This window comes from Danio rerio, chromosome 10 (assembly GCF_052040795.2).
Source record: "Danio rerio strain M-AB ecotype USA chromosome 10, GRCz13ab, whole genome shotgun sequence".
In the NCBI taxonomy this organism is placed as follows: domain Eukaryota; kingdom Metazoa; phylum Chordata; class Actinopteri; order Cypriniformes; family Danionidae; genus Danio; species Danio rerio.
Window position 1 is genome coordinate 870,001 of NC_141030.1, and position 27,462 is coordinate 897,462.

General features: G+C 34.7%; 1 long non-coding RNA gene across 9 annotated transcripts in view; it reads left to right on the plus strand.

Moving 5' to 3' along the window:
* Nucleotides 1-27,462, plus strand: part of LOC137496532 (uncharacterized) — a 165,272-nt gene that overhangs the window by 73,631 nt on the left and 64,179 nt on the right. For 4 of the 9 annotated variants that reach the window (XR_015500670.1, XR_015500668.1, XR_015500663.1 and 1 more), the window contains one exon: nt 20,676-20,877. The exons of the other annotated variants lie outside the window; for them this stretch is intronic. This is a non-coding gene — a long non-coding RNA (uncharacterized LOC137496532). The remainder of the gene's footprint in view (nt 1-20,675; nt 20,878-27,462) is intronic. 9 annotated transcript variants of the gene reach the window in all.

Genomic DNA, 27,462 nt, shown 5'->3' on the forward strand with positions numbered 1-27,462 from the left:
GGAATCCCTCGTGATCACACACTGCTGCTGCCGCTGCTGCCGGCTCATTTTCATCAGCTAAATGTTTGATGTCAGAGTCAATAATCAGAGCCGTACACCAAACCAGTGCTGAGATCTGCTTCATGATCCTTTATGGAGAACTTGACCGCTTCACACGTACAGACGTGGAGATGTGCATGTTCACTATTAGAGGCTGGAGATATTCACACACTGCTGACACACAACTGGGTTTAATCCCCTTACGAAGCTGATTTCTGCCTCCAAACACGACAGATTCTCTACTAGTATGATCAGCACATACACATTCTGTCATCACACACACACACACACACACACACACGATGGCTGCCACCAAATATGGCGGTGTGACTGCTGAGCGAAATTGCCTGCATTAATCATGTCACGGCCAGTTTAATTTTACCCACGAAGCTAAAAACACTAAGCAGCCACCGGCCAATCACAGGCTGCCGTTCCAGATGCAGAAGAAGAAAGGCGGATCTATAGACAATCTGAACGTTGGGCTCTTTCTCAGTGAAGGGAGACGTTTCTCCTGAGATTCACACACTCTTCTGGAGCTTCAGAAAATAAATTCATCACAATATCAACACTCCCACCGCTGCGTGTCAGCTATTGAGTCATTCACAGCTGCTTTATTTCTCAGGAGGATGTTTGGGAAAGTTGTGAGAGAAAAGCGGACAATATTTTAGTCACGTGTGCAACACTTTGCACAGTATGAATCATATCAAACTGCTCGACTGCAAACAAAAACAGGAGAATTCATGCAAATGAATGCAACGTACCTAAATTAAATTGAAAGGGAATCGTAAAACAATCACCGAAATGAACAGGACAAATAATGTCTGATAAGATAGGTAGAGATCTTGTTTTCTTTTGGATTTAAACCCATTTCAAAAATGTTAATAATGGAAGCAAACAAATAAACAAACAAACAATCAAATAATTAATACCATTCAACATGCCTTTATTACGTTTTATTTCAGTTTTGTTAATGGAAGTAAACAAACAAATCAACAAATAAATAAATATTAACTTTTATTATTTTATGTTTTAATAGTTGATTTGAGTTTTAATAATGAAAACAAGCAAACAAATAAACAAACATATAATTAAAAAATAAATAAATAATAACATTTAGCATGCCTTCATTACATTTTAATAGTTGATTTAAGTTTTATTAATAAAAATAAGCAAACAAGCAGACACATAAATAAAAATAAAAAAATTGAATAAATAAATAAATAATGTGCCTTGATTACATTTAATAGTTTATTTAAATTTTAATGATAGAATAAAACAAACAAACAAATGAATGAATAAATAAATAAATGAATACACAAATAAAGCAAATTTTATGTGCCTGAATTCCATTTTAGTTTGTTTAAATTTCTATAATGGAAACAAACAAACAAACAAACAAACAAATAAATAAATAAATAAGTAAATAAATCACTAAAATTTAATTAGCCTTAATTGCATTTTAATAGTTTATTTAAATTTGTGTGATGTTACAAATAAATAAATAAATGAATACTTTATTTATTATTATTTACTTAAAAAGTTGAATCTGCCAAAATTACATTTAAGTAGTTTGAAAAAACAAACACAAAAACAAACAAATGAATAAATATAACTGAACTTAAACGTTCTAGGCCATATGAAATCTGTCCACATATAAAACGGTTTAATAAATGTTATATGTATATATCATACTAATAACAACTCGTATATTGGCATAAATTCTGTGCTGTCTGTATGAATTAACTTTCATGATATATAACAGAAAACTAATGTTTTAGTTTTCATGTCTGATAAAATAATTAAATATGAAAGTATAGAAATCTTGTTTTCTTCTAGATTATAAATAAATATTTAAATAAATAAACTTACAAAATTAACTTGCCTCAATTCCATTTTAGTAGTTTATTAAAATTTTAATGATCAAAACAAACAAACAAATAAACAAACAAATAAATAAATAACGTTTTAATGTGATTTAATTTCATTTGAAATGTTTTGTTCAAATTTAAGTAATAAACACAAGCAAACAAACAAACAAAATTTGACGTGCCTCAAATCCATTTTCATAATTTATTGCAATTTTAATAATAGTGACAAACAAACAAACAAATGAATAAATAAGTAAATAAGTGACATTTAATGTTATACAATTCCCTTTTATTGGTTTATTTTAATTTTATTAATGGAAATTAATAAATAAAATTGAACGTGCCTAAATTACACTTTCTAGGCCTTATGAAATCTGTCCGTCTATGCAATGATTTTTTAAATGTTAAAAATCACATTTTAACAGCAAATGATTGATTTATTATACTGAACTAAAGCTTAATTTATTAGCCTAATTAATTCTGTGCTGCATGTTTGAATTAAGTTTCTTGATATATACTCAAACACTCATTTATTATGAGCAAAGCTAATAAAAATCAAAAGATTTCTTCAGAAAACGAAGATAATCCATCATTATTATGACTAAGCAAGCTGTTTCTCGTCATCCCAGTGCTATATTTGGCCAATTTATTGTTGAGTTTTCAGGAAAAGGCTCTTGTGAATGAGCGAAAATGAGCGTAATGCAAAGAAGAACAACACAAATCCTCTCTGGGCTTTATTTTCTGACAGACCAAAGCACTAAAACGTTTGCCACAATTAAGTTCCCATCTCCAGTCAGTTTTCATCTGGACGTCTGCCGGAGTGTGTGCGGTGTAAATCGTGAAGCGCGCCGCTCTCAACGGGCTGTAAGACTGTGAAATTATATCAGGTTTAGTGTGGTTTTATGGCTCCCGCACAGATGGAAGCTGACGGTAATATTAGCACCTGAGCGTCTGCTAGCATTGCATTGTGTTGAGTTCAGATGCTGACGCTAAAATGCACACAATCACATTACCTACAAGTGCATTCACCATCAGATATAGGCTGATGGGATTGCCTTCGGATCCATTAACCCCCCCATGCGTTTTTATTCCTTCCCAGCATTCCAGAGGCCGTTGGTTTTAATGACGTGCGTGCGTTCGCCATCACGCAGGAGAAAGGAGGAATGCTGATGACCTGTTATGTTTTTATTTCTGCCATAAATTACTCCATTAGGATCTCCATAAAGTGCTGCAGAAGGCGGCTAGCGTAGAGCGCAGCTAACAGCTGTTAGCCTGGATTGAGCTCATCTGTTGTTGTTGCTGTTGTGGTTATGCGGAAGGAAATCTTCACACCGTTCACAGAGTCAGAGAGATGAGCTTAGAGGTGAAAAAAGGCCGCCTTAACAAATCATTGGATATATGTGCCCAGGGCTACATTTTTGGGAACCCAGCTTTTAGCAGTTTTTGTTTACAATCCACTAGAGGGCGCTGTGCACATTTCTGGCAATCTCAAATACATTACTGGGCGGCATTTTGTCATACGGGCCATTTCTCATACGTCCAGTAAAGGCCGCCGTATACGCACGAGTCTCTATTACGTTATTTTTCGTATGTGGTTAAAAATAAGGCAACCAATGCTCATTGGATAAATGTGCCCTGGGCTACATTTTTTGGGAACTGTTAAATATGTGTCCAGGACTACGTCTGCTTGCAGTTTTGGTTTTCATAAATCCACCAGAGGACGCTGTGTGCATTTCTGAAAATCTTAAATAAGTTACTTGGTGTCATTTTCTCATGTGTGCCATTTCTCGTTAATCCACTAGAGGACGCCGTATACATTTCTGCAAGTCTTAATTATGTTACAGGTCTACGTTTTATCATATGTGGTTAAAAAATAAGGCAACCCAGGCTCAGTGGATGTATGATCCCAGAGCTACAATTTTGGGGACTGCGAAAATATGTGCCTAGGGCCATGTGTGCAAATCCACTAAAGGGCGCTGTGTACATTTCTGAAAATCTTAAATGTGCTACTGCGCATCATTTTCTTGTATGTGCCGTTTGTCATAAATCCACTAGAGGATGCTGTGTGCATTTCTGAGAGTCTCAAATAAATTACTGAGCTTTGCTTTCTCGTAGGTGTTTAAGGCAACCCAGGCTCATTGGATATATATGCCCAGGGCTATGTCTGCTTGGAGTGTTTGTTTTCACAAATCCACTAGATGTCCCTGTGTACATTTCTGACAACCTCAAATGCGTTACAAGGCATCATTTTCTCATACACGGTTAAAAACAAGGCAACCCATGTTCATTAGATATATGTGCCCTGGGCTACATTTTTAGGAACTGAGAAAATATGTGCCTTTACCTGCTTGCAGTTTTTGTTTTCAATATTTTGTTTGCCCAGCATCCTAACCTTGCACCTTAAACCCAACCGATAGTTTTTTTAAATTCAATCAATATTTATTTTATATTATATTATATTATATTATATTATATTATATTATATTATATTATATTATATTATATTATATTATATTATATTATTTTATAATATATTATATTATATTAAATTATATTAAATAAATTATATTATATTATATTATATTAAATTATATTATATTATAATTTATTAAATTATTTTATATTATATTATATTAAATTATATTAAATAAATTATATTATATCAAATACATTATATTTTATTAAATAAATTATATTAAATTATATTATATTATATTAAATATAATATATTATATTAAATTATATTATATTAAATAATTTATATTATACTATATTATATTATATTATATTATGTTATATTATATTATACTATATTATATTAAATTATATTATATTAAATTATATTATATATTATATTATATTATATTATATTATATTATATCATATCATATCATATTATATTATATTATATTATATTATATTATAATATATTATATTATATTAAATTATATTATAATATATTATATTATATTAAATTATAATAAATTATATTATATTATATCATATCATATTAAATATATTATATTATATTATATTATATTATATTATATTATATTAAATATATTATATTATATTAAATTATATCATATTATATTATATTATATTATATTATATTATATTATATTATATTATATTATATTATATTATATTATATTATATTATATTTTATTCTATTCTATTCTATTATATTATATTATATTGAATTGTATTTTGTTATATAGTAATATACTATACTTATTATTTATTTATTATTTTATTAAATATTTTATAAAATTGTATTGCATTATATATTTTTTATTTGATATCTTTCTATAACATATAAATTTGGGTTTACTCATTTTTGGACCGTTATCTTCAGTTACTTTGTTAGATCAGCTCCAGATTTGGCTTCAGGACTGACTAATTTTAGATACATACTCAAATATAACACTAATTAAGAACAGAGATTTGTGAGGGTGCACTCATGTACTCGCAAGGTTTGGATTCTCTTTTGCAACTTAATCACAACTCAGCATTTGACCATTTCAACTCTTTGAAATAATCCCAGACTGTGCTCACTGAGATGAAGACCAGATCATTTACACACATTATAATAATGGAAAGTTTAGTGATTAATATGGATGTCATACACGGCGTATAACAGCAGCAGAACAAATGCTTTCCCGTTGTCTGTCTGTGAGCGATCGCCGCTTTGTGCGCTTGAAAAAGCCAGCAATTGTGGTGAGTGCTCCGATAAAAGAAAGAGCGTTTGTTAATCTGTCCGTCTCAGAGAAGCACTACACATCGCTTTTTTCTCATTATTGGTTTTATCCTAAAAGCAGCAGCAACGAACGCCAACAACAACAAAGAGACCCTCCATCTCGATAAGAAATGATGCTTTCTTTTCATGTCCAGCATGATGTGAATGCACGAGTAATTTGCTGGATGCATCGTGTTTTAGGGGTAACTACCCGAATAACATTGCTCAGCGGCCGGATTGAGGAATAATGGAGAACAAACACAAACATGCACTCAAAAGAATGAGGCCCTCCAAAAAAATGAGCTTTTTGACAACCCTAGGGGGGCCGGTTAATGTTATGGCAGGGGACCCCATTATGCGGACCCCCTCCGTCCTCCAACGCACTGATCTAATTATTGCATGTTAAATGGGCGTCTGGTAAATGGAGCATATAATGATGCGTTTCCAGTGATCTGCATTAAGTGCGCTCTTGTCCCGCTGCAGGCTTTGACACACAAATTGGCCCTCTCAGGCTCCGTCGTCCTCCATTTTGGCTCCTGGGCCCGTGGGTTACCGACGGGTCCTCGGCGCAATTAATGAAGTCAAGCCTGTGATGGATTCAGTCCATAACTGCGCTCTCTCAGGGGGGAGGACGCAGAACTAATGAATTCAGAATAAAAAACACTCGACAAGTCCTCTCTTGCGGGTGAGTTTATTTGACATTCATATTTATGAAACTGCCAATTTATGGTTATTGTCCAAGGCTAATTAACAAGCGAGAGTCTGAAGTGTTGCCGTTTGTTCTCGTTTACTCCAGTTTAATTCCAGTTTATTTGCTTTTCATATTTGCTTATTCAATATTCAGACAATGGGGCCAAAAATATTATATTATATTTATCATTATTATTATTATTATTTCTTCTTCTTCTTCTTCTTCTTCTTATTATTATTATTATTTTTATTACACTTGATTATTTATTTATTTATTCATTTATTTATTTATTTAATTATTTTTATAATTTTTATTCAATTAGTTGTTTAAGTAGTTATTTTTTTACTTATTATTTTCATTAACTTATTTATGTATTAATTTTATTTATTATTTTTATTACATTTTATTATATTTATTATTTTGTATTATTGTTATACTTTATTTATTTATCATTTTATTATTTTTTATTATGGTGTAATTATATTATATTATATTATATTACATTTTATTATTATTATACCCAATTTTCATTTTTTTTATTATTTACTTATTATTTTATTAATTATTATGTTATATTTATTGTATAGTATTATTATAGAAGTTTATTAATTTATGTATTATTTGTTTATTATTTTACTTATTATATTATTATATAGTATTATTAATATACTTGAGTTTATTTATTTTATTTATTTATGTTTATTATTTTTAAATACTTATTATTTTTATTAATAATTATTATGGTGTAATTATTTTTAATATGTTATATTATATTTGTTAAATATTATTATTATTATTATTATTATTATTATTATTATTATTATTATTATTATTATTATTATTATACTTGAATATGTATTTATTTATTTTGTATTTATTTAATTAGTTATCTATTGTTTTTATTTATTTATTTATTTATTAATTTTTAATAATTTTTGTATTATGTTATATTTTTATATAGTATTATTAATACACTTGATTATTTAATTTAAATATTATTTTAATAAATATTTTTATTATGATGTAATTATTTGTAGTATATTATTATGATTATGATTATTATTATTATTATTATTATTATTATTATTATTATTATTATTATTATTATTATACTTGATTTGTTTATTTATTTATTGATTTATTTACTTATTATTTTATTAATTATTATATTATATAATATTATATTTAATATATCGTATTAATATAATAGTTTATTTATGTATGTATTATTTATTTATTATTTTACTTATTATATTATATTATTATATAGTATTATTTTTATTAATATTATTATTATTAATATTATTATACTTGATTTTAATTATTTAACTAATTATTATTTTTGCTAGTGATCATCTTTGATCTAAACTGTGAAGAAAGTACATCTGAATGATCCACATTTGACTAAATAGTAAATATAATTGTGTCTTTTGCGGGTGTGTTTATTTGACAGTGATATTCATGAAACTGCCAATTTATGCTTATTGTTCAAGGCTAATTAACAAGCGAGAGTCTGAAGTGTTGGCGTTTTTTCTCGTTTGCTCCAGTTCATTTACAGGTTAATTTGCTTTTTCACTATGATTATTGTTAAAATAAGCAAGTTTGCAAAAGGTGCATGTTATTGCATTACATTCAACAGTGGACATGCTGAACAAGTTACTTTTATCTAGTGTTTTTGTCTTGTTTTAGTGCAAATATTTTAACTTTCTTAAATCAGGAAGACATCAGGAAGTTTCAGACAAGAAAAAAATATTGGCTTGTTTATAGAAATAATGAGTCATAATTGAGCGAGTTTCCATTTAAACAAGCAAAATAATCTTAAACATTAATATAATAATAATAATAGCAATAATAAGTATTATTACTATTATTACTGTATGTTTTTGTTGTAAATAAAATATTAGTATTTTGGTTTGCATTTATTATTATTATTTCTTATTATTAAAATATTATACAATTATTATATAATTGTTATATTAATAATGATAAATATTAATATAATTATTATTTATAATTTTATTCTAATCATTATAAACTATAATAATAAAAAAACAATAAATTAATAATAATAATAATAATAATAATAATAATAATAATAATAATATTAAATAAAAACTAAAATACTAATATATATTTACAACAAAACAAAGTAATAATAAGAATAATAATTAAAGAATATTTAAATAAATAAATAAATAAATAAAATAAATAAATAATTTTTTCTTTGTATGTATATATTATTTATTTATTTATTTATTTATTTATTTATTTATTTATTTTAATGTTTGTCTACACTATGCAGAAATCTACATCTGAACAATGTGAATCTAACTGCGTTGTCCTCCAGTAAAGTGACCTGCGTTTGCTCCTCTTGTCTGGTTTTCCACACTGATCTGCATCTGGAGCTCTCAGTGACCGCAGATCTGCAATCACAAGCAACATTTTTCAGCTTTAACAGCCAAATATTTAGCTTTCACAATGTCTCAGTCTGTGGTAAAGACTCAAGTGAATTGTGGGTTGCTGGAAAACCGTGCTGACTGATGCTCCTCTGAGGCTTATTAACATAGCAAATCACGAAATATTAAACAGAAAGATCCGGTTTCTCCAATCAGGAGCCAAACGTCAACACAAATGACAGGGGATATAAATAAAGCCATCTGCAGGAGCCAGAAACAGACCATCCTTGATGAAACTCGCCTTTTATTTACTGCCCTACACTGAAAATATTTAACAAGTGTGTTTTTTTCTTGCAAAGAACATTTTTATATTGGATAAAGTAAAATATTTTAGGATTTGTATTTATTTTATTTATCTATTTTTTACTGCATTTACATGTTTACTTAACCTAAAAAACACAACAAAAAAATACAAACAAATAAAAACAAATAAATATAAACAAACAAATGTAAATAAATACAACAAATAAATACAAACAAATAAAAAACAAATAAATAAATAAATATAAATACAAAAATAAATACAAACAAATATAAATAAATAATTAAATAAATAATTAATAAATTTTAACAAACAAAAATTCATAAATAAGAATAAATAAACAAATAAATACAAATAAATAAACAAACAAATAAAAAAATATACATTAATACATAAATAAAAACAAACAAATAAATAAATAAATAAATAAATAAATGTCTTTATAACTTTGTGTAAATGTTATTGTTTTTTTCTTGACCACAATAGATGTTATTGATTTATATTAAATGAAATAAGTTTGAATTAAAGTTAAATTATACTTTGAGAAAAAGCAAACATTTAATCTGCAACAAATAACACTCATTTTTTAAAGTTTGTTCAAATGCTGATATTTTTCTGCGCAGCACAGAGAGCAAAGCGTAATTTATTTCTCTATAGATTGACAGTGGCGTTGTCTGCGAAGCTCCAGAAATGACAAAAAGCACTTAAAGTCTTTTGTTAATGCCATAAGTCCATTAGGGTTAGTCATGAAGGTTTTTGGTTGATGTATGGCGTCATTTATTTAAAAGCAGCTCTTCAATGGCGTGTCTGTTTAATGATCTGATTCTGATATTTTGATTCATTGTCTTTTCCGCTTAGTCCCTTATTTATCAGGGGTCACCACAGTGGAATGAACCACCAACTATTCCAGCAGATGTTTTACAAAGCGGATGCCCTTTCAGCTGCAACCCAGTACTGGGAAACGGACAATTTAGCTTACTCAATTCCCCTATAGCACATGTGTTTGGACTGTGGGGGAAACCAGTGCACCCGGAGGAAACCCACGCCAACACGGGGAGAACATGCAAACTCCACACAGAAACACACACTGGCCCAGCTGGGACTCGAACCAGCAATCTTCTTGCTATAAGGTGACAGTGCTAACCACTGAGCCTCCGTATCACAGTCTCTGTACCAAATATTTACTTATTTCTTTCTTTCTTTATTTATTAGCACAAACTGTGCTCCAGCAAACCCGAGGGGAAACATACGATGAGCATCACCACTAATATGAAGCAAAGCCTCCTGCAACCTAACCAGATTTTCTGCAAGCGTGGCTCTTATTCGTCCCAGTGCTCTCCGATTTTACAACCTACTGTTTATTTCATTTTGGGTAAAACTTTTTTTAGGACAAGACAGTCCAGGTGAACAGGGACTGAAAGGAGAATCATTATTCAGAAATCACTTTTATAAGGGGACTAAACCCAGTCGTGTGTCAGCAGTGTGTGAATACAGCCAGCCTCTAATGCAGAACAGTATTTAACTCCATTTGTTCTGATCAGACTTGATGATGAAGCACTGTGATTGACATTCTCCCTTTGTACGTGTCATCAGATGGTTGAAGCCCCCGCCCACTAGTGCCCACCTCTCCATCTCATTAGCATGTCCAGCAGCCCTGAGTGAGAAGCAGCCGTCTGTCCATTCGCCATTAGAGTGTTTGAGCTGCTGAAGATGATGTCAGCATAGACTAAGAGGATTATAGATGTGGAGTTCTAGATGAACAGCGACAGGAGCGACATAGACTGACAGAAGCATCAACACACACTCACACTGAAGCACACCTGACCAGCACTGACAACACACACACTGCTGTTTCACATCTGCCACTATGCTGACGCACAGGCATCTGTAGCTCCGCCCTCTTTTGAAAAGAGCATGGCCTCATTTGCATTTAAAGCGGCAGTCACCAAAACTGCACAATTAGGATTAATGCCTGAAAGGGTCAGTTTCAAAGAGCTGGAGAACATTATCTGTGATAAGCTGGGGTGGTTTCCCAAACAGTGACCTAACTCATGGCTGAGCTATCATAGTACGATGCATCGTTTGTGAAAAGAGCGATGTACTGACAAGTGTTTCCCAAAACCCCTAGCTTCTCTGTCGCAGATCCATCGCATGAACTACGTTAGTTATAACGTAAATCGCCCATAATAATGTTCTAAACAAGTGGAGGAACTACTTCTTTAGAGAAGAACCCCATCATTTATTTGTGCAAATTATATATTTTTACACGCACACACATTTAAAAAAAACAAAAAAACAAACAACATTACTTTTGATAAAAACATGCACTCGCTTTCTGTATTAACTGAAATATATGTAAACGGCACATATTGGGCCTGTGTTTCCTTTATAAATATTGTATATAATATGTAAGTAATACATAAAATTACTTACAAAAGCTAACACATATTCTATTCTCATATATAAATCATAAATAAATAAATAATGAGGTGATTTATTAAGAAAATAAATTTAATATCTATTGTTTATTAGGAAATGAAAAACAAATCTACTTTAATAATAATATTAATAATATTAATGATGATGATGATGATGATGATGATCATCATGTTTTATAAATATTATTATTATTATTATTATTATTATTATTATTATTATATTATTATTATTATTATTATTATTATTAAAGTATTATTATTATTATTATTATTATTATTATTATTATATTATTATTATAGTATTATTATTATTATTATTATTATTATTATTATTATTATTATTATTATTATTATTAAAGTATTATTATTATTATTATTATTATTATTATTATTATTATTATTATTATTATTAAAGTATTATTATTATTATTATTATTATTATTATATTATTATTATAGTATTATTATTATTTTTTATTATTATTATTATTATTATTATTATTATTATTAAAGTGTTATTATTATTATTATTATTATTATTATTATTATTATTATTATTATTATTATTATTATTATTATTATTAAGTTGGACATTGTTTATTTTTTATTTTTTGAAAAGTCTACTTTTACAATCTGACACATGCAAACCACTGCAGAAATGTTCTAACTAACAGGCTCATGTCATATACAGTACAGATACTTAATAAATAACCCACTATACATTAAACGCATTAACGTATGCTGTGTGTTTTGTTTTCACAAGCTTTGGAGACGTAACATAAATCCTGCTTTTAAATAATAAGTCAGCTATAGCTTCCGTCATGAGCCACGGCTTTGTTCCAAATGGCATCAATGTTAATCATCAATGGTAAACACAGACACACTCTCATTCACACACATGCACTACAGACAATTTAGCTGTACTGCATGTCTTTGGACTGTTGGGGAAATCGGAGCACCTGGAGGAAACCCATGCGAACGCGGGGAGAACATGCAAACTCCACACAGAAACGCCAACTGACCCAGCCGAGGCTCGAATCAGCGACCTTCTTGCTGTGAAGAAACAGCACTACCTACTGTGCCACCGTGTTGCCTTTAAAAGTATCAAGGAAATTAAATTTGCATAGCTATTGTCAACTTAACAGCCCAAAGTTACAATGAGTTTAATAACTTTTTTTAAAGTATTGAAACTGAACTGTAATTAACCTGTAAAGTCCTGCCGCACATGATCAGAAAGCAGATTAAAAACTGAAGTTTGAGATCTCCAGCACAGATGAACAGTTCTCCGAGTGTTCAGCACTGCAGCGAGCTGACCTTTCCTCTTATCATCCGCAATCATATTATTAACTTTATGAGTCTTGATTTACAGAACATGCCCTGCGCTAAGATCCGCTCTAAATGTCGAGACAAGGACTCATTAAAAGACCTTTAAACGAGCCTTCAGAACCCGGCCTGTCTTTGTTTTATTTGTCTGCTGCTTAATTAGAGAGGATCATCCGCCGCATAAAGAGCACCAACCAACAAAGCCCATAATAATGCCACTGGAGCACATTCAGCATATTCAGCCACACACACACACACACACACACACACACAAACACACGCACACACACACACACACACGCACACACACACACACAGGGATCCGTATGATCATTTATTCTCCTGTTGACTGAGTGCTTATCGATTATTAAGGCTAATTTCATTTAGCTTTGAGTCATCGTTGAGAGTTTAGTGCGTTCGGCTCTGTTTAACACACTTTGTCGTGTGTAAAACCGTGATGGAGAATTCTGGAAATGATGATGATCGTGAAATAAATGTATTATTTAGCAGCTGTAACTTACTTTAAAACTATTTAAATTACTGTGTCTTCCCAAACTAATAACTTCTCATTGGGTGTGGGTACTGTACATTAAATCTGTGAGCTAAACTGTCAATACACTCTCGAATATGCTGGGTTATTTCAACCCAATTCCGGGTGTAATATGGACTAAACCATCTGTTGGGTTAATTTTAAAATAAAATTAGTAGGACCAAATTTAACCCAACGTTTGGGTTAGTCCAAATTGCTCATCCAATTTGGGTTTAAATAACCCAGCATGTCTTAAAAGTATAAATTAGTTTAAATAAATGTCAGACTATTTAAATGGTGAATGTTTCTGTCAATGTGTTGCAGTCACTAAAGATCTAGCTACTGCTACTATAACTCAGCCATGAAATGCACTACAAATCCCATCATGCACCGCTCACACACACCGCTTCCTAGTCGCATCTGATTGCACACTCCCAGCTGAAGCTGCTCAAGCACTCATTACACAGGCTATTTAAGCTGCGGTCACACTAGAGTTTGATCATACGAATTTTTGTTGTGCAGAGCTGCAAAAAGGGGCGGGATTAAACAAGAATATTAGACGTTAAAAAAAGTGAGCGATTGCTCTATGTTTTAAATTTCTGTCCAGAGAGGTCATGTTTTGATTCTCGATTGAGTCCAGTGATGTTATTTTTGGAGGTCAGAGTTCACCACGATTGAACAAAGCACCGCAGCAATCTGCGAAACTTGACGCATGACGCTTTTGCCTGCATATGAATGGAAGTCTTTGGGGAGTCTTTGGCTCACACACATTGCGAGTGTTATTACGAGTGTTTTTTGTTTGTTTTGTTAGTCAAACAAACCTGTCACTTTATGTAGCGTTTTCATTTCCTTGTCTAGCCGTGTTCTTTGATTCTTGTGTTTATGTTATTTAGCCTTGTTCCCAGTTGATCTTATCTGTTTTTAAAGATGAACACATTCTTGACTGAAACAACTAATGATCATATTTAATGTATTAGTGAAGTGCATGAGTATCAAAAATGATTGTCAGTCTTTTGATTGCATTTGACACATGACAATTATTATGCTGTGTTCACACCAGACGCGGAACGCGCGGATAAATCGCGATATTCACGCGTAAATAGCCGCGTGAACATTTGAGTTTACTGGCTTCATATGCGCGTCAAATCCGCTTTATTCGCGTGTCAAATTCACATCAGAACAGACGCAGATTCGCGTGATTGGCAGGACTTCTTTCTGCCCGAAGACTCTAGCTTCATAGCTAAACGGCTAACATTGATTTTATGAAGAAAATAACAGTGTTTATGTGCTTTATGAAGACTGAAAACAGTGTCGATACGTTTAGGGCCGTGTCTGAGTCCACTAGATTCTTTCAGAGGTGCATCCAGCTCTGTGAGCTCATAAACTCCTCCAGAAGCTGAACCTGGATGACGGAGGCTTTCAGCGGCGCTTCTGACTGAGCCCAGCCCAGTTTGATGAACTGTTGTCGGTGAAGGCTGGAGGATTTCCCTCGGAACACCGACAACAGGTTCTACGTCACAATCACACCCCCACAAGAGCAAGCATCTGATTGGGTAATGCGGCGCAAATGTCCGCTGAAGTTCAGATTTTCGAAATCGAGAGATTCGCGCGAAACGCTCAATTTTCGCGCAAAACGCTCAATTTGCTTCGCGCAATTTGCGTCATTCGCGCCGCACCATTTGCGCGTATCGCGCCGCAGGATGTCCATTCGCGCGTTTGCATTGACTTAACATGTAAATCACTCGCGCTTGACGCGCGTTCCGCGTCTGGTTTGAACGCAGCATTAGAGAGATGATTGGTTCAGGTGACACAGTGGCTCAGTGGTTAGCACTGTGACCTCACAGCAAGAAGGTCACTGGTTCAAATTCCAGTTTTGTAAGTGTGTGTTTCTGTGTGGAGTTTGCATGTTCTCCCCGTGTTGGCGTGGGTTTCCTGCCATGAGTCAGGTCTGATCTGATTAATTCCCTCACTCTCAGTATTGTTTTTGGTCTCTCAGCTGTTGATCCTTTCTATTAACTATCATTTCCTTAGCACATGCCTCCACTCGTAGCTTATTAGCGTCTCTATTTATACCTCTGTGTTCTCAGTGTCAGATCATTACACCTTTCTCGTTGTACGTGACACTGTCTGTGGATCATCCACTCATACTCATTTATCTGTAGTTTGTCCTGTCTTTCATGTGTGCTCTCAGCTCTTACCTCTACTCTGCTCTGCCCAATGATCTCCAGCTCTCGAGTGCCGGCCAATATCCCGTCCCCAGCCGGGATTGTGAGCAACCGCCGAGGCTCAGCATGCGGCAGCCTGCCTGTGTTGAACTTTGTCCCTAATAAACTGTCCTTATTTTGCCCGCACCTCTGGTATTCTGTCTGCTTCGTTACATTTCCTCTGTGTGCTCCAGTTTCCCCAGTCCAAACACATGCGCTATAGGGCAATTGATGAACTAAACTGGCCCTAGTGTATGAGTGTATACAGTAGGTGTCTCCCAGTACTGGGTTGCAGCTGTAGGGGTATCTAATAGTTGGCGGTTCATTCCACTGTGGTGACCTCTGATAAATAAGGAGCTAAGCTTAGGGAAAATGAATGAGTAATATTATCTTTATCTTTTAATCTTCAATAAACAATCTAATCCTGTGATGTGAGTATTGCGGATAGACACATTGAGATATTAAGGACAGATTGTTCCGCCCTAATGACCACAGTCTTCTTACTTCAGTATTAGACATGAAGCTGTTTGTTGGATGCTGTCGTCTCTCCGAGGCTCTTGGCTTCATTCATCTACCATGTGCCTTTAAAATCTGTGCAGGAAGAGAGTGTTTGTGACATAACAGATGGATGTGGATGAGCGGGAGTGAATGATGCTCCGTCTCCTCCTCTTAATCTGTCCATTTAAAGGGACAGCAGAAATGAGAACTCCCCATTTTAATGAATATGAATTGAATGAACTGCTTGTAGCCGCCAATTATGGCTCAACGTTTTTTTTGTGGATCATCCTTTTCCCAAGATTGACACGTTTAACCATCATCAGCATCTTAAATTCTTGAAAGTTTCTTGAAAAACCTGTATGAACATTTATATGTATTTATGTATACTCACCGGCCACTTTATTAGGTACATCTGTCCAACTGCTCATTAACGCAAATTTCTAATCAGCCAATCATATGCCAGCAATTCAATGCACTTAAGTGTGTAGACATGATCAAGACGATCTGCTGCAGTTCAAAGTGAGCATCAGAATGGGGAAGAAAGGGCATTTAAGAGACTTTGAACGTTTCATGTTTGTTGTTGCCAGACGGGCTGCTCTGAGTATTTCAGAAACTGCTGCATCTCTGCCATGAAGGATTAAGGCAGTTCTGAAAACAAAAGGTTTCAACCCCATACTTGTAAGGTGTACCTAATAAAGTGGCCATTGAGTGCATATTGACAGCAAAGCCTTATTTTACATATTGTATGGACCTTTAAAGTCTAATAATCTTAATTTCAAACTGTATTTCTGATCAAATGAATGCAGCCTTTGAGAGCAGCGTATGTATATATATATGTGTATATATATGTGTGTGTGTATATATATATATATATATATATATATATATATATATATATATATATATATATATATATATATATATATATATATATATACATACTGTATATATAAATGTGTATATATATACAAGGCTTGACAATCACAACCACCAACCCGCCAAATGTGGGTTGAATTCAGCTGTGGGAGGTTAGACAGCCACTCCCATTAGCCACTTTGGCTGGTTTAAGATCAGTTTTTAATTGCCAGTGTTGGCTCGTCAATTCGAATGTTAGATTATGGTCGTCCATGCAAATGTGACCTTAGAATTGAGAAGCAGCACGACTGATAAAAATAACTGTCTGAAAGCAGGTAAGTAACGAATGAGAGCATGATCACGCGGTGAACACCGCTTCTCCCTCACTCACTGATGAGGGTTTTAGTGTCACGCGCTCAGCTGATGTGATGCGCTCGTGTTTTTCAAAAGCGTGCGCGCTCCCGTTTCATTGCGCTAAGCAACAACCGTGCATGGAAACGCAACTGGTGTGATCAGTTCTCTTTGAATAGACGAGAAATAACTCCTTCTGCTTTAAAGAGCTCGAGATTTTTTTCGTATGCAGCAGCGGTTGCCGCTTTCGATTTAACCATAATTTGAACAGATGCACTCAATCATCCTTTCATGATCACACCTGAAACACTTTTCACCTGCTTTATTTTACTTAGTTATTTCTGCTAATATGCTTTACTTGTCATCCTTTACAATAACATTGCTTTAATAGGAGATTACTCTCCATTTATCGATAGTTGCCTAATGATATGGGACCTTAAGTCTGGACGGACTAGGCTACTGGGTATAGTTTTAGATATATGAGAATAATAAATTTTTTAAATGTCAATTATTTATGTTAATTTAGCTTGTGTTTACACATTATTCAAAAAGGAAAGGCAATTTAGTAAATCCTTAGTGTTGAGCCCTGAACAGTCATGTGAAATACAATGAAACACTATAAAACAACAGCCCATTTGCTCAAGCTCAAACACAACACACAGAAAAGTTGAATGAGGAGGCATGTGGACATGAACACAAGATTTTAGGACGCACATTTATGCATATCAAATATATTTTCCCTACAACAAAATTGTGAAAATTGCGAGTGGCTCGTGATCAAAAATGTCAAGCACTGTATATACATATTTAAAAAGCTACAATACATCCTTAAACTGATCTCAGTTGCTTCTCCTCCATCCTGAAGTGATGCTGAATTGGCTCTGATGTAAGACAGATGATCTGAGGTATCCCAGAAGGCCGTTCTGCCAGCGTTGACACATGTACTCTGATCATCACAACAAAGCATTTGATTGATCATATTATCGTCCCTCTACTATAGATTTATGCATTTTAATTATGCTGATGGCGTCGCTCTCTCTAACACCCGTCATCATGAATGTGAGAAGAGCAGTCGTTTACATGCTATATAATTTATGGCACTTCAGAACAGAAACGGCAGCTTCCTTCCAAGGTTATTAGAGTTTTGCATTTTCCAATTAGCTTTTATATTGCTGTACATCTCAGATTTTTCCTATAAAAATATATTAAAAAAATAAATAAATAAAAATGTAATAAATAAATAAATAAATGAAAATATATTAAATAATAATAATAATAATAATAATAATAATAATAATAATAATAATAATAGTCATTACAAATTAGAAAATAGAATAAATAATAGAATTGGTTTTCGTTTTGCTGTAAATTTCAGATTTGCTTTGTATTTTTTAAATTAAGTAAATTAAATAGTAACAATTACATTGGTTATTAATAATAGAGTTGGTCATTAAAATTTGAAAAGCTGAAATAATAATAGGAGTAGTTTCTATTTTCATACTATTCTTAAATTTGCTGTAATCCACAGATTCATTTTCTAAAGATATGTAAATACATTTTTAAATAGTAATAATAATAATAATAATAACAATAATAATAGTTATTAACAGAATTAGTCATTAGAATTATAGAATAGTAGAATTAGTTTTCATTTAATTTTTTTAGTTTAAATTATTTTAATTGCTGTAAATTTCAGATTTATTTAGTGATTTCTAAATTAAGTCAATAAATAATAAAAATAAAATTATTAGATTCATTTTGTAAAAAAAATTAACTAAATAAATTAAATAATTGATAACAATAAATAATAGTTATTATTAATAATATAATTAGTCATTTGAATTAGTATACAAAATAATAGAATTCGTTTTTTTATTTGATCTTTTGAATTTTGCTGTTAATTTCACACTTGTTTTGTAAAAAAGTTCATACAATTTAAAATTAATTAAATAATAATATTAGTTATTATTAATCATAGAAATAGTAATTAGAATTAGTAGAAATAATGATTTCATTAGCTTTTGTTTTAATGCTATTTTTAAATTTGAAAAAAAAAAGAAAAAAAAAACAATATTAGTTGTTATTATTAATAACAGAATTTGTAAATAGAATTAAAAGAGTTGTTGTATTAATGTGGATGTGTGTGTGTGGATGTCTCCCAAAGATGGGTTGCGGCTGGAAGGGCATCCGCTGCGTAAAAACTTGCTGGATAAGTTAGCGGTTCATTCCGCTGTGGAGACCCCGGATTAATAAAATGACTAAGCTGAAAAGAAAATGAATGAATGAATAAACATTAAATTATAAATATTGTTTGAGGAAAATTAAATTTGAATACATGAAAAAATTTAATTATTAAAAAAATAAAATTCAATCAATTTATCAACTTTATATTTTTAAATTATGTATTTAAGTATTAATGTTTCGTATTAATACATTTAAGCTAGTGTTATATAGTGTCTTGATCTAATCATGATCTGAGGGTACAATTTTATTCCTATAGGGAAACGATATATATATATACATTTGTATCTTTAAAGGTGCCAAATTGGTCCTTTACACTTTATATTAAGTGTCCTTAACTACTATGTACTTGCATCAAAAAATAAATACAATGTACTTACTGTGTTTATAATGTATTTGAGAACACTTGTGGTGCTTTAGAGTTGGGATAGAGGTTGGGTTATGGACAGGTTTGGTGGTGTGGGTAGGTTTAAGGGTGGGTTAAGGTGTAAGGGATGGTCAACAGTATATTTACAAATGTAATTACAAAAGTTAATTACAAATCTAATTACATACATGTATTTAATCAAGCATAAGTACACAGTAAATACATGTATTTACACTATAAGTACATTGTAACAAACCATTAATTCCTGTTTAAATACATATTAGTTAAGGCCACTTAATATAAAGTGGAACCCAATTTTGTACCCAAATGTGCTAAAAAAGGTACAAAATTGTACCTTTTAAACCTAAATCTGGACGTTTGTACATTTTATAGCCCATTTGGGTACAAAATTGTACCCTGGGACCTTTAAGGTACAATTATATATTTTGTTTCCTCTATGAACAAAATTGTACCCTCACTGTACCTTTTTCTGACAGTGTACTAATAACTAATTACCCTAACTTTACCCTAATTACCCTAGTGAAGCCTTTAAATGTCACTTTAAGCTGAATACTAGTGTCTTGGAGAATATCTAGTCTAATATTATTTACTGTCATCATGACAAAGAGAAAATAAAGCAGTTATTAGAGATGAGTTATTAACACTATTATGATTAGAAATGTGTTGAAGAAATCTGCTCTCTGTTACACAGAAAATGGGGAAAAATATACAGGAAGGCGATTAAATCTGACTTCAACTGTATATGTGTGTATATATATATATATATATATATGTATTAGTATATATTGTTGCAGGAGTCAGCATCTTGCACGGCCTCTCTCCCCTGCTGACGGAGCGGCATGTGTCTCGCTCTAGGCGGGACGTGAGCCGAGCTGCCGGTCCTGCTGTCTGCTGTCCCGTTCCAGAGCCGCTCCTGCAAGTGCACTGGAGCGTAGTGCAGTTTGAGGATGAGGACGGGCCCTCGCGGCGAGCTCTGGCCCCGCACCAGACACACAGGTGAGCGGCAGAAACAGGACCGTCGCCTCGTCTCCAAACCCCAACTGTTGATGTGTCTTAATACCAGCGTGTGTCATCTGCCGGAGCCACTCAAGTGTGCAGATCCAGTCTGCTGCGGGTGTGTGTATGTGTGTGTGTGTGTGTGGGGGGGGGACGAGGCTGCTGATTTCTGCCGTCCCGCGCTTGCTTTTGTTCAGAAATCAGGCCGGCTGACTGGCCTTTGTGTTTGTGGGCAGACGAGCCGGACAGGGAGAAAGTTGGCGTGACGGAGGCCGTGCCAATTTGACATTTTACGCTGCATATGCAGAGTGTGAACAATGAGCTCCTTCAGCACGTCTATAAACAGGAGCTTCTCAGATATTTTTGCTGGAAATAGACAGCAGATAGCAGGAGGAAATTTTTAAACAGTGCTCAGATTCGGCCACATCCAGTTGAAGTCAGAATTACCTCTCCTGTGCATTTGTTTTCCTTCTTCAAATATCTTCCAAATGATGTTGAACATAGTCAGGAAATGTTCACAGTATTCCCTCTAATATTTGTTCTTCTGGAAAAAGTCTTATTTGTTTTATTTTAGCTAGAATAAAAGCAGTTTTAATTGTTTGAACCCCATTTTAAGGTTGATATTTTTAGCCTTCTTAAGCTATATTTGTTTTCCAATTGTCTACAACACAGCTGCTGGGTTATTATCATTTTTTTATTACTAAATTAATAGGACCTACATTGGGTTTGTCCATATTTGACCGAACATCAGCTCAATTTTTTTAAATATCTAGATAAATTATATAATTTATATAAAAAGCTAATTTTACGCTGCATATGTAGAGTGTGAATAAAGGGCTCCTTGAGCGAGTGCACGTCTATAAAGAGGAGCTTCTCTGATATTTCCCCCTCACATGCTGGAGTTTGCTGGAAGCGAGATTGCAGGAAGAAATCTCAAAACTGGCGAGGCAGTGGCGCAGTAGGTAGAGCTGTCGCCTCACAGCAAGAAGGTCGCTGGTTTGAACCTCGGCTCAGTTGGCATTTCTGTGTGGAGTTTGCATGTTCTCCCTGCGTTCGCGTGGGTTTCCTCCGGGTGCTCCGGTTTCCCCCACAGTCCAAAGACATGCGGTACAGGTGAATTGGGTAGGCTAAATTGTCCGTAGTGTATGAGTGTGTGTGTGTGGATGTTTCCCAGAGATGGGTTGCGGCTGGAAGGGCATCCACTGCGTAAAAACTTGCTGGATAAGTTGGCGGTTCACTCCGCTGTGGCGACCCCAGATTAATAAAGGGACTAAGCCGACAAGAAAATGAATGAATGAAATCTCAAAACTGTGTCAAACTGTGCTCAGATTTGGCAACACACCGTCATGATGCTAGTCTCTACGCTTAACGTATGACAAGAGCATTAGGGTTTACTTAGGGTTTGTTTTTATTGCTGACAACATTTAGTACACACATTTAAAAAAAAGTGTGGGTTGTTTTTAATCCATGTTAAGTCAAATATGGACTATGGTTGTGACGATGAGGAAATTTCCCCACCGGTTAATCGACATGTGACAACAGCGGTAATACCGGTATCACCGTGGGGTGGGGGTTTCCTCTTTTTTTTCTGCTTTTAAATAGCTTACAAATGCGTGCGTATTATACTTTCACTTTCAGCTTTGCGGGAATTGCCAATTCGGCGTTAATTGTTTGAATGGAAGACAAGGAAACTACAAAAAAAAAAAATCACTGTTATTAAACACAGAACTTTTATTAACATAACGAAGAAATACACAACAATGCTACTGTGGCGAGGGGGCGTGGCCGAGAGCCGTGGGAACGGAATGAGGTCGCCGCGTAAATGGATGCACCTGTGCTGCGCACCGGCCTCCGATCCCACGGAAGGAGCTCTGGACTATAAGAGGAGGAACGATGGCAGTGGAAGCCGAGAGAGGACCAGGCCCAGGCATATTGTTTTACTTTTGCTTTCAGTTTGACGGCAGTCTTCGTGAGAAGCTGCCGTCCGTTTGTTTTGGTTTACTGTTATTAATAAATCATTTAAACCTGCGTCGGTTCTCCGCCTCCTTCCCGGCGGCCAAAGGGCTGTGAACTTCATTACAGCTACAGGCTGAAATAACTGTGGAAGTTGAAACCAAACAAGTATGGATTTTTTTTTACATTAAACGCATAATAATCAAGTGCAAAAAAGAACAGCTGAACTTCGGAAAAAGTGCTCACGGCTGTTGCCGCGATGGCTGCTTTGTTTCTCTGCAGTTGGCTTATTAATGGCGCGGCATCGCTTAATCACTCGTTTTAATAATAAAAAAAAAAGATAGCTTATTATTAAACATTGTGAGATGATGGTCGCGTGATTTTTAAAATGAGAGTATGCGTTGCGTATTTATGGCTATTGATCTTATCTACCCGCGACTCACCTGAACATCAAGTATAGGTGTGTTGAAGGTGCGTGTATAAATTAGTTGTGTTTCCTCCAACTGCTGCCACCTTTGTCAGGCAAAGTTTGCAGATTGCCTCATTAACGTCTTCAGGTTCTCTTTTTGCGTTTGGTTTGAACCCAAAATATTGCCAAACAGGCGCTTTTGCATTGCGTTTTGACACTAAACCTTTCTGTGAATTCGACTCCTCTCGTTCTCTTCACGTGATAAATGAAATATGACGCATTGTAGCTATGTTCAGATGATAATTATAGAGCATGCTCTCGTCTTAAGTAAATTATTTAGAATTGCGTTTCACATTTAATTCAAATAAACATTTAATTAAAATAAACGAATACTTAAAAAAACAAATGTGGGGACGGTGTCACGGTGAAAAGTGATGTCACCGGTGTTGCGTCTTAAAACCGGTATCACCGTCAACACAGTCTATCGTGGCAAGCCTATTATGGACAAGCCCGAGATTGATTCGACCCAACATTGGGTTACAACAACTGAGATTATTTTAGAGCGTTCTACATATTCCCAGAAATAAAAACTATATCAATTTATATAGCAATAAAACACTCTATAAATGCTGGCTTGTTATAACCCATAGTTCGCTCGAAATTATTTGGATTATTTAAAATAAAACGTTGTTTATATTCAACCCCAATTGTGGCTGAGACAACCCATCATTTTTAGTGTAACAGGATGCTAAAACTTTAGCATTTCATTTTTTTCAGTTTGTTTAACAGGTGTACACCACAAACTTAATTTTTTCGCTTAATTCAGTAGAAAAGTCTACTTTAAATGAAGGACACACTAGTTTCAGTGAACCAGTGACAGTTAATAATGCATGATGATTTTCAGGAGGACAAACAGCAAACATTGCGGGCTAAAGCCAGAGCTCGTCACATCTGAAGCGGCACACAAAATGCCCCAGATTAGAGGCTTTACGTGACCCAACATGAATATTCATCAATATTCATGAGCTCAACCAAACTACACAAACAAAACAAAGCTTCTTGCATCTTGTGTCCTCACAAAATTAAGCATTTAATCAGTTTGTCCCTTCAGCGTGACACCGTCACCGCTCCTGTCACAATTAATGACGTCTAATTTGAACAGCAGACGTGTGACTGATACGTCCATTAGAGACACAATGAGCGCACGCATGTCTGCCATTAATCAATCACATCGAGATCATTTCACTGATGATGATCCTCCGCACACGAGTGTAAAGACATTTCTGTTCACGCCACAACAGAACATGCGCTGTGCCAAATCGCTGTGGGGGTGAAACTGTGCATACTGGTACTGTCAGGATGAATGAAACTCCTGTCAGGGACAAAACCAGTCCATACTCACTCAAAAACTGCTTGTTTAAACTATTTATTTATAATGAGCTGAAACTACACTCCTGAGATTTTTGGAGGACAGCTTAATTGTTTTATGCTCAATCCACTTGGGTCTGTTATGTTAACTTAATCGATTGATGTTGGGATAACATGAATGAATTGTGTGGAACCCTGCATTTTAAAATTAAAGTTAAAGAAAGCTACACTGTGGAGCGACACGGTGGCTCAGTGGTCAGCACTCTCGCTTCACAACATGAAGGTTGCTGGTTCAAGTTCTGGCTAGGCCAGTTTGCATTTCTGTGTGGAATTTTGCATTTATGTGTGAAACAGGGTGAGAATGTGGTAAGATTTGAAAACGTGGTAGAAAAATCAGGCTGCCATGAGGGATTTTTGTTTTCTAAGTTGCTTTTGAAAACACTGTCGGTTGGGTTTAGAGAAGGGGGTGGGCGGGTCAATCGATGCTTTTGAAAACACTGTCGGTTGGGTTTGGGGAAGGGGGTGGGCGGGTCAATCAGTGCTTTTGAAAACACTGTCGGTTGGGTTTAGGGATGGGGTGGGCGGGTCAATCGGTGCTTTTGAAAACTGTCGGTTGGGTTTAGGGAAGGGGTGGGCGGGTCAATCAGTGCTTTTGAAAACACTGTCGGTTGGGTTTAGGGAAGGGGGTGGGCGGGTCAATCGGTGCTTTTGAAAACACTGTCGGTTGGGATTAGGGAAGGAGGTGGGCGAGTCAATCATTGCTTTTGAAAACACTGTCGGTTGGGTTTAGGGAAGGGGGTGGGCGGGTCAATTGGTGCTTTATAAACACTGTCGGTTGGGTTTAGGGAAGGGGCGGGCGGGTCAATCGCTGCTTTTGAAAACACTGTTGGTTGGGTTTAGGGAAGAGTCCTTTGTGTCCTGATGCTCTTAAAATAAGAACAACAACAAAAACAACAACAAAACCTGCTCTATGATTTTGTAATAGTAATGTGCCAACCATGTGCCTTAACACACCTCCTTTTCAGACCAGCACAAATGGGTGCACATGCATTTACACTACCTGACAAAAGTCTTGACTAGTTCATTCATTCATTCATTCATTCATTCATTCATTCATTCATTTTCTTTTCGGCTTAGTCCCTTTAATAACCTGGGGTCGCCACTGAGGAATGAACCGCCAACTTATCCAGCATATGTTTTATGCAGCGGATGCCCTTCCAGCTGCAACCCATCACTGGGAAACACCCATACACTCTCATTTACATTCATACACTATGGACAATTTAGCCTACCTAATTCACCTGTACCACATGTCTTTGGACTGTGGGGTAAACCGGAGGGAGAACATGCAAACTCCACACAGAAACACCAACTGTCCCAGCCGAGGCTCGAATCAGCGACCTTCTTGCTGTAAGGCGATCTTGCTACCCACTGTGCCACTGTGACGCAGGACCTGTTCAACCAAATATAAACACTCCCCTGCTGAAAAATCCAGCTTAAACCAGCCTAGGCTGGTTGGCTGGTTTTAGCTGGTTGACCAGCCTGGTTTTAGAGGGGTTTTGGCCATTTCCAGCCTGGTTTTAGCTGGTCTGGCTGGAAAATGACCAGCTAAATCCAGCTAAAACCAGCTTGACCAGCCTGGTTTAAGCTAGACATAGCTGGTTTTGGCTGGGCTCCCATCCTGGCTAGGCTGGTCAAGCTGGTTTTAGCTGGTCATCTCCCAGCCTGACCAGCTAAGACCAGGCTGGAAATGGCTGGAAACCAGCCTGGAAGTGGCCAAAACCCCTCTAAAACCAGCCTGGTCGACCAGCTTAAACCAGCCAACCAGCCTAGGCTGGTTTAAGCTGTTTTTTTCAGTAGGCTCTGTAATTAATTCTGAATCTGCACACTTACGTTTTCTCTGAGAAGCATGCTGTTGAAGCAGCGGACTTCTTAAAATGCTCAGTTTCACACCCACTATCCTTCAGCAATATTAATTTTAAAACACACTGTAACTGTATGAAATATTGCATGTTTAACTCTCTGCTGCCTCGTGTGGTCACCATCAGCATCAGCTCATGTAATTATTTCTACATTATTAGCATAATTTACATGCATATTCTCTGTGTGTGTTTCTGAGAAGCATCGGGACTCATTAATCGGTTTTTGGAGGGACAAAGGGCCGCTTTTCTGCTGCTCTGCTGCGGCCGATAAAACTGAACGAGTTCCCAGCAGCCCGAGCCGAGCAGAAAGGTCACAGTCACGCTTATAAAGAGCTCCAGCCCCGGCACGAGACGTAGATCCACTCTGAAGCAAATCCGTCAGCATTTCAGAGCAAACTAGCATGCGGTTTATCAATCGTGTACAGTCCAGTGTCATTAAAGGCACAGTTCACCAAAAAAAAAGAAACACTTACTCACTATCACTCTCCCTCAATGGAGCCTTTTCACAGTTTCAGGTTTCTCAGCAGCAGAAGCGGTCATAGTTTGTAAACTCAGAGCGCAGTGAATAGGAGAGTACAACAAATCTTTATTTTACAATCCGTTTTGCTGAAATAATAAAAGGAAAACTCCATGATAGTGTTTTAAAGACTTTCAGAAAATGGTGTGAGACTGATAACAGCAGCCAGAAGAGAAAATAATGTCAGATATGCTGTCCTGCTCCCCATAGCTGGTGTTAGAAACACTTCACACAAGCGGTAATTTGCTTTTTTTGTAATTAGATGCAAAGAAGATATAATACATACACTCACCGGCCACTTTATTAGGTACACCTTACTAGTACCGGATTGGACCAGTTTTGTCTTCAAAACTGGCTTAATCCTTGGTGGCAGAGATTCAACAAGCTACTGGAAATATTCCTCAGAGATTTTGCTC